Source organism: Leuciscus leuciscus (assembly GCF_965113295.1).
Source record: "Leuciscus leuciscus genome assembly, chromosome: 17".
Classification (NCBI taxonomy): Eukaryota; Metazoa; Chordata; class Actinopteri; order Cypriniformes; family Leuciscidae; genus Leuciscus; species Leuciscus leuciscus.
Genome location: NC_138741.1, coordinates 22,086,125 through 22,093,941, shown reverse-complemented (window position 1 = coordinate 22,093,941; position 7,817 = coordinate 22,086,125).

Below are 7,817 nucleotides of genomic sequence, written 5' to 3'. Positions count from 1 at the left end.
TAACCTGTAACTACATCACCTTAAAATAGTGTTATCGAAAAGAAAAAAATACTGTTTGTAAACTATCATCACAAATATTCCATTCATTTTCTTAGTAGTAGTCTTCTCTTTTCTTTATCATTGTTACTTTCTCATCTCTCTTTCCTTTACTCTCTCTCTCTCCTTGTGAAAGTCTTGCTGTTTCAGTAACGGTCTAGACGCAGTCTTCACTGCAGCTGCATTTTATTTATCATTAAGCTCCAAACTTCTCAGTTCTTCTGCCAGCATTATAATTAACATTTAAAGTTCCAGCATAGACTGTGTTTTTCCTCCTCAGCAATCACCAACAGCATCAATGAACTCGCTGAATCTAGACACATAAAATGAAATTCACACCATAGGTATTTCATTTCACTTTGTCGAATAACTGATGAATAATTTTCCTATTTTCAATAGTTACATTTTATATATGCACTGTTAAATGCACACATTTTAAAAGCACATTATTGGTTATTCAAAAGAAAAGATAAGTAGAGCCTGTTTTTTCTCCTCACAGGACAGCAAAGATGATCTATCCTCACACATTACATTGACAATTAGCAGTCAGCATGCTTTTCTTAATATACCTGAAATCTAATAAAAGTCCCGTGTCCAGAACACACGAATCAGTGTTAAATTAAAACTTATATCAATGTGAAATTAATTAATCATAATGTAATATGTAGTCATCAAAGCAAGTGCCCTCAGACTAAGTGGCAGTCTTATCTTTCTCTACACGAAATTCCCCTACTCTACATTCTCTCTTCTTCTCTTTCCTTTTTTAGAAATCTGTCTGTCTGTCTGTTGGAGACGGCGTCATTCAGGGTGGCCTGGCAAGACTCTATTTGTAAGGTGGTGTGTAAGGTTAATTGGAAATGATTTAGATAAAGTAATTAATGCCATTGTCAGCACACCCTTTCTTCATTGATGATGCAAGGCTTTTTCAAATAAGCTGCGAATAATGGATTGATTCTGAAAAGATAAGGCCTGGAAAAAAGACACATAATTTCCCTTTTGCAAGAAAAGATGTGCAACACTCATGGATTACATGGATGCTGTGAATGAGAAACTTTATTTTTTGCCCATAGTTCATCTTGTTGTGGTGCTTTGAATAAAAGTGTGTTAAAAGGACAGTTAAATTTCGACTGTTACAGGATTCATAGCACTCAATTCCCAGCGGTCTGAGTGAAATATGGATGAGTGCTACAACCCAAACCACATCATATTACGCAGCGACTCTCTCCCAAACAACATACAATATACTTGCAGATGAACTCCTTTATTAGGAACATATTTACAGGGACTCTCATAATGGACGACAGAGAGGAGTAAAATGCCTGGTGTTCATCAATTTTACCATTGTGTCATTAAAAGAATGGTTCATCCAAAATAAAAATAAATAAATCTGTCATTATTTACTCATTGTCATGAGTTTTCAAACCCATTTATCTTTCTTCTGTGGAACACAAAATTTAATTTTGGGTGAATACCCTGACTACTCTTTTCCATTCAATGAAAGTTAATGAGGACTGTGGCTGTCAAGCTTAAAAGTGATATGAAAAGTACCATAAAAAAAAATAAAAATGGGGTTCATATGACCTTTTGTGCTGTATCTGAAGTTTTGTAAAGTTAAAAACTATTTTTATACTTTCATTTAAGTCATTATAAACTGAAAATTGTGACATAACAATAATGTGCATGCTAATTAGTGAATGATTGTTTTGAGTCAAATCTTTTCAAGGAATCATTTGGTCCAGTAAAAAAAAAAAAAAAAGTTTGATCAAATAAGAACCACTTTTATGATTCTTTTCTGGCACTTTTTAGTTATTTCGGAGCTTAACAGCACCAGTCCTCATGCACATCCATTATATGGATAAAAAAAAGTGTCCAGAAGAAAGAAAATCAGACAGGTTTGAAACATCATGAGAGTGAATAAATGATCAAATTGTAATGAGCGCAGTATTCCTTTAATGATGTTTGTGTCTAGAATAACGATGTAAAAGGAAAGAATGATGTTTCACACAGAAGAAACTTTCAAGTTGACATCCCTAAAAGTCTGAATACTGTTAGCCTACTTTGCTGTTCCTTCTGTATTCTGAGGCGGGGGTGGATCTGTTTTCTCATCCAGATGACATGGAGCTCAGAGACATTGTTTGCTTTGTGTCTCCTCAGTCCCCTCCCTCCCCGTGGCACGTCCCTGAGGGTGAGAGTAAGTGGCGTAGTGAGCTAACAAAAGCAGGTGTTTCTGTAGTGAAGCGTGCCGCTCTCAGCGAGCTTCCTCTCTCTCAGGAGCACAGGGCGGTCCTCACCTCTCTGGAAAACAGGCAGGGATGCAGCAAGGAGGGTGGAAGGGAGGAGTGTGGAGATTTAACTCATTTATTTTGTTTGTTTTTTATTTATCTTTGGGGAAGTGCTCAAGCTGCTACTATTACTGCCTCTTTTGTCAGTCTTTTATGCTACTTTTAAAGCTATAGGCTACTCATTTATTAATATAGCTAAACTTAAGTGGAGCTATTTAAAGGTACAATATGTAAGAATTTTGTAATAAAATTTCCCAAAATCACTTGCACAGTCTGATATATTCCCTGCAGTTGTGTACTTACAATATCCCAAAAGTTCCCAAAGATTTTTAATTTGAGAAATTCCAATTTTAAATAATGGCTCGTCCCTGTTCACTTGTCGCCTGTCAATGACGTAATATCCGCGTTATCCCTGGTTTCCGCTTGTACTGCCATAGTAACCATGGCGACAGACGTGGACAACTACGTTACATCTAGTGGCACGCTCACGCTGTTGTTGTTTCGTCCAAACATTATGGACCATGGCAAGCAGACTTTGGGGCAAAAGGAGAACTAAAACGAGGATCAATATCAGCGTGGCGTTTTCGAGATGCCGAGAGCTCCACGTCCGTGACAAACTTTGACTTGACAGAGACGCGCAAATGTAGAGGTGAGCAAATGTACATAAAACTAATCAATGTTATATAGCTCAACATGATGAAATGTTTGAATATGATCAGTATGTTATTCTAATGTTGATCTAGCTTACTGCTAGTCTCATAGACAAACTAACACTTTCAACAGACCAAGTAAAACACCGCTGCGTTGCTTCACAAGTTTCATACGTCTAATAAACTGACCTGTGTGAGTATTAATTCAGCGCTTGCGGGTAGTTCGGTAGAATGAAATGTCCTTATTCCTTTATATCCACGGGACTCGCGTGTGGCGCTGATATTTGTCTCTCATTAGCAATCGCGACCTGCTTCATACCATGTTAAAAACATCAGTGAATTCACTCATCCATAAACATTATTAGATCCTTCGGCATGACGACAAGTTCCATAATTCCGCTTATGCGTCATCAACCGACGCCTTTGTTATTGTAAGAGGTTAGCGACCCCTAGCGGCAAAAAACCCAAAAAAAACATATTGTAGCTTTAAAGGCACACTATGCAACTTTTGCAGCTCTAGCGGTTAATATACAAAACTGCATGCGTCTGGCGGAAGAACATTGTAGCCGAAGCTACTTCTCTCAGTTTATGTGACGAGTCATGCCGATACTGGGCTACTCCGCAGCAGCTGTCATCCCGCTCAGCCTAAAATAGTCTGAATATAAACACTTATTTGGAAGATAGATTCATGGTGTACTCGCTCATATAAATTTCATACATTTTTAAGAAAAAAAAGTTGCATAGTGTACCTTTTAAATATAGATCAGATTAGATTAGTCAGAAAATTTTATTTGGCAAAATATTCCCAATTAGAGGTCATCTGTATGGACAGAGTTAAACTTAAATATGTAAATTATATTAAAATACCTGTAATAATACTCAAAACACACTGTATCTGATGGAAATATAGTAACAGTCTGCAGTTATCTTAAATATTTTGAAACAAAAAAGATTCAGCAAAGGATTCAAAGGATTTGAAAAAAAAATCTGTGAATAATTTTGAACAGATAAATTTACATGAAATAACTGATTTACTAATTTGGCTCAGTATTATTTATTTTATTTTTTTAGTCTAAATGTATTGATTTTGGTAAGAATTTGCATGGTAGAAAGCCATATCATAAAACTACTGACTGTATTATATCTGAAATCTTTTAAAGTTAAATTATTTTGAAGAGTTTTCTGAACAACATACTTACAGTAAGTTCATTTTTAAAAGTCATTAACTAAACAACGTGACACAATAATGTGAACATTAATGAGAGAATTGACCATTTGTGACCATATCATTAGTTTGTGTCAAATCTTTTCAAGAGTTCATTTGGTTCAGTTCACAAAATTGCTTTGCATTATTTATTCAGGATTAAGAGCCATATGGGCAACTTTTATGATACTGGTTTAGTCATTTTTGAGCCTGACATGAATGAACTGATTCTCTAAAATTACTCTTCAGCATTCATATGAATCAGTTAATCATTTTGTAACTGGATTAGAATGAGAATTTGCATGGTAGAGCACTCAATGACAATTGCCGCATTGCAGTGGAGAATGGGAATAAAACATGTCGCAGGTTAAATTTGAACCGGCATCCCCACCGGACAAAACAGCTACAGTCCCACTGTGCCACGGATCCAGCTTGATGAGCTGTTTATGCATAGCATTTATCACTTTTATTGTAAGCATGCCGTGAACTTTTCTTTTAAACTAATCATTTTTTAAGTGAAGTTTTATTTTATTTTATTTTAATTCTTTCTTTAACAAACACTGATTAGTGAAATTGTGGACATAAAAATGACAGGTCGTAGATTTGTATTCATTTGACTTGCATAAAAAATGTGCAGTGGGAGGGTGTCAGGTTGGACTGTTTTGTATGTGCTAAACCTTATTTAGAATTAAATGGCTTACTTGATGAGAGTTTGATTTTGTTGGTTATGAGGACCAGTCAAGTGTAACTGTGCAATGTCAGGTGAGGGGCTCATCCCAACTAACTGACAGCTCGGAAAGCATCGGCTCCCAACCATGATCTGAATAACGGGCCGCAAAAGGCTTGTTAACGTGCTTTTCAAGACACAGTGTTCTACATATGTGCACCAATGATTTCCCGTGCCCTTAGGGGAGTAAGTTTTCGAGACCTCAGGAGTGGCAATGCGCAGAAATTTCTTGCAATCATGTCAGAAATTATGTTTGCTGCTGCATGATAAACTGCGATAAAAAAAATCTGTGAAGACTCTAAATCTTGGTATTTTTTTTCCTCTCTCCCCCCTTTTCCCTCTGTCCATTATTCCCACAGGTATGCTAATCAGGAATTTTGTAGGTACAAATGTTTTTGTGGTCCGCTCGCCCCCCGTTGGGCCAGGTTGACTGGCAGACGGAACCTGTAATAGCAGGTGTTGCCGTAGTGATGCAGAACAGCTTGCCATCTCACCCAAGTTTGGATTTGTCCCTTAGGGACTGCCATTTGAATAAGCTTGAGCCGAGGGTTCGACTGTAGCGCGGCAAACAGAAGCTACGTGGCTTTAATTAAGCACTGGTTGGTCAAAATAAAGCAGGAATCATTATCTGTGTCTCTCTGTGTCAGGCCAGTGTCAGCTGCTCATTTCCATCTCTTGTGAAAATAATTTTATATTTGTTTGTTTTGATTTAAATTCATATTGTTAAAGGTTATGAGAACTGCAGTAATTGATTTGATAGGGTTGTAAAGTCTCTCTGTGTTCCCAACAAAGTGTTTTATTTTATTTATTTTATTTTATCATTTATTATTATTATATTTATATTTTTTGTTGCCAAGACTATACAAAAGTAATTCTTATAGGCTACAAATTATCTAATGCCAAAACATTTTATTGCACAGCATGATCTCATTAGTAATCATAGGTATTCATACCTGAAATGTGTTTCTAGCCCCATCATTTCTTATAGGGCACAGCCGATTGGTTACTGCTATATCAGTAGCCAATGAGCTCGCTGCTCAACCTTCAAAAACTTGCTCAGCATTTGCTGTAGCAGTTTGCAGCACATTTTCAGAAACCCTCCACCTCCCCCAGCTCCACCATAAATCTTACAGGAAATTCACGTACGCTATATTGTACAGCAGTGTGTTGTGTATATATTGGCACTAACAAGTCCCGTACCTGCTCTGCAACAGCAGCAATAATCAACAACAGCAGCAACAGCAGTTTATAAAAATGTATTCTGCCAAGACCAAAAATATTAACATTGTCATATCCATTACCTGAGAGTCCAACACTCAGAGAGTTGTCATGATAGAAATAATATAAATATGGAGTTGTACAGAATGCATTCGTAATACATTTTAAATTCTGTCAATAGGTCCTTATTGTATGTTTGAGTGTACATCCGAACATACAAAAAATGTTGTGTATGAATACTAATGAGACAAGGCTACAATGTAAGATATATTGGTGTAAGAATTCTAATGTATTTTGAGAGCCCAACAGTGAACTGAGCTTTAATAGTGTAGTGCATAACGGTGTTACATGACCAATCACGTCAATTGCTGAAATGGAAAATGGATGATAATTACAATGACAATGGCAATACAGTATACAGATTGAATTCATGCAAATGGATGGCATGTAAAACATCCCATAGTCCACCTTGAGAACACTTCCTTGAAACACTTACATTATACAAGTGTGATGACAGGATATTAAGCTCCTTTAGAAACGAGAAAAAATAGGACATAAAAGCCCCAGCTTGTACCTTTTGATTTTAAATTGAACAAATCTGTCTTTCAGCATCTGTTGCAATGAAACGACCATCGACGAGGCAGACAAAACAAATCCAGTCTCCTTTTTCTCTGCATAAATGTGTCGCAATTAAGGCCTCTCTAAAGCAGAAAAAGCAAGTCAAGGAGAGTTAGAACATGTTTTTTCTTTTTTTCCTTCTTTTTAAAGTCCTTTTCTTTCTTGCACTTGGCAATGGACTTTTTGCTCATTAAGAAGTTTTTTCAAAGCAAGAATGGTGGACATATGTGCTTCGATACATTCCTCACAGGCCAAAAGCTAAACCAACACTGCTTATAGTGTAAGAGAATCATGGGTAAACGCAAACCTTGTCACAAGAGCTATGATGACTTATGAGAGTGACGTAAAGAAACGTTTAATCACACAGCACTGACCATCAGCTAGAGAGCAACATCGGCTCTGTGCTTCTAAAAATCCCTGCGAGGGTCCCGCTGTGAGCAGGGGCACCTTCATGCGTCACATTGACCTAGGTGATGGAGCACCGTAGTCAGGGACTCTGCGGCCCGGCGCATGAGGGATCAGCCTCACTGCAGGACAGCAGGAACAGGAGGATTTTTCAGGCACTTCTCCCCTGTGATCCATTGCTCTGTTCCTAAACTGTGCTTCCCAACAAATGTGGCCCTGTTATTAAAGTTATTTCAATACAAAAATAGGTACATGTATTTTTGAGCAGTTATATTGTGATAATGTATATTGTTGCCATCCTCGAACTACTACAATCCATCATGCTTTTATTTATTATGAATGTTTTTACATGTATTCATGGGGTAGAGTAACTAGAATAAGGGTAAGAAAATGTGATAGCACTTAGGCTATAATGCCATTAGGTTTTATATGCATCGTGGGAACATAAGGAGTAAAGATGGGCCACTAATCGGAGCGAAATTTGGGTATAGAGCCTGACCCTTGAGTTAATTAAAACAGTTTTATTGCCCTTTCTTGAATTAATTAAATGGATATTTGATCTCTCTAACCCCCATCCTCAGTTCTCTTTCCATCCTCCAATAAACTTTCCCTCTCACAGTCTGTCTACCAGAAAGAAACGTCAGCTACTGCCTGAATTTTCTGGCACATTTTCTTAA